General features: G+C 40.1%; 1 non-coding gene across 1 annotated transcript; it reads left to right on the top strand.

Moving 5' to 3' along the window:
• The first annotated feature begins 1,326 nt into the window (after positions 1–1,326).
• On the top strand, positions 1,327–1,399 carry TRNAV-AAC (transfer RNA valine (anticodon AAC)). The gene has a single exon. It is a non-coding gene; the product is annotated as a tRNA-Val (tRNA).
• Positions 1,400–1,760: the final 361 nt, after the last annotated feature.

Here is a 1,760-nt window from a genome sequence, read left to right as displayed (position 1 = left end):
CGGAAAGCTCTGGAATGTGCCCTTGAAACTAGCAAAAGGTGGAGAGATTTGACAGGGGAAAGTTGTCGGAGAAGAAGCTCGGTTTCAGAAGCTCTTCTGAAACCCTCCTCAACTTCTGAAAAGAAAAAGGAAAGAATGCTAGGATTTAACCTGGGTTTTATACAGATGAACACTGGGGAAGGGAAGGAAAAATGAAATAAGATAAAGACAGAGGGGGAGGTAAACCTTAAGACACTCTTAAATATAGGAAACAAACTGAGGGATGCTAGAAAAGAGAGGGTGGGGGATGGGGTAATTGGGTGATGGGCATTAAGGAGAGCCCTTCATGTAATGAGCACTGGGTGTTAATATGCAACAGATGAATCGCTAAATTCTACCCCTGAAACTAATACTACAATATATGTGAACTAACTTGAATTTAAATAAAATCTTGAAAGAAAAAAGGTGGGTTTTATATACTTTTATTAATGTTTCTATATAATGGGTAAATACTTTGTTGTGTATCTTTCCTTCAGTTTCTAAGCAAAATGTACTCAAAACCAAAAAGGTAGAATCTTGCTTTTTTTTTTTTTTTGATTGATTGATTGTTAACAATCTCACCCGGTTATCCCTCATGTGATATGGAAGGTCATTCTCATTTCCTAAAAATATTTTATTTTTAGGCATAAGGATGTGTCTGCCTCTTTGCAAGAAAAGCGATATTCCTTAGGTCATGCGAAGTTAAGGTTTAGAATAATTTACGTACACTGCGTGCCAAAAAGTGCATCTTGATGTCTGATTTTTTTACCCCCTAATTCTACACACCGTGTAGAGAATTTTAAAAGTAGGCAAGTTCGAACCTCTGGTTGGCCTATGGAAGCAGGGGAGGAAATTCAGAAGCTATTTACCTGTCTCTCCACCAGAGGCTGAAAGGTCACGTTACTAAATAACACCGGTGGCATTTGGTGCTGCAAACAGCGGCAAGACGGGGAACGCCAACGAAGCCCGGCACTTGCCCTGGGCTTCTCAGCAATGCGTGGCGGGGAAAGAATGTCAAATAAAACATTTCTTTCCCACAGAAGAAAGTGTACCCAAAGGAAGTGCAAGGAACCTGTGCCTGGTTTTTGCAGCGGTCCGTAGGAGCCTCTGGGGAAAAAAAGCGCAGGCAAATTCCAACTTTCGAAATAGTTTCAGCACTACACAATTAGAAGTATAGTCATTTTTCCTTTTCTGTTTGTTTGTTGTTGTTTTCCTGTTAAAAGCTGCCTTAATATTACTTTAAATGCCCAGGAATTTCACGGTACTACATCCATATCAAGGCTATTCTGAACCAGAGCTACCAGCTAGGTTTCCGTAGTGTAGTGGTTATCACGTTCGCCTAACACGCGAAAGGTCCCCGGTTCGAAACCGGGCGGAAACAACTGCTGTCCTTTTTCACAGGGCCGTGTGATTTTTCACTAATTTAGTTTTTTAAAAGACAACCTAAATACAAACTTGTGGAACGGTGGGAATTTGAACTTTCGCGTTGGTTATTTTATTCAGCAAATGTTTTTACTGACAGCTTGCCACGCAGAAATGGTTCAAAAAAACAATTCAACTCCCAACCTACTACTGAAAAAGAATGTAATGTACAACCTAGAAGAGGACCTCAAACACGGTGTTAAAAACTTTTAACCCTGTTGCCTCCTTAGCACTCTTTGTATTACAAGTCATTTAGTTTTCCATTAGTTTTCCCCTTCAGACTGCAAATATCCCTAAACGCCAGGAGACCATATTTTACT

This window comes from Leptonychotes weddellii, unplaced genomic scaffold, assembly GCF_054177405.1.
Source record: "Leptonychotes weddellii isolate Sample4059 unplaced genomic scaffold, ASM5417740v2 HiC_scaffold_27955, whole genome shotgun sequence".
NCBI lineage: Eukaryota > Metazoa > Chordata > Mammalia > Carnivora > Phocidae > Leptonychotes > Leptonychotes weddellii.
This window is presented reverse-complemented; position numbering and strand designations above follow the sequence as displayed.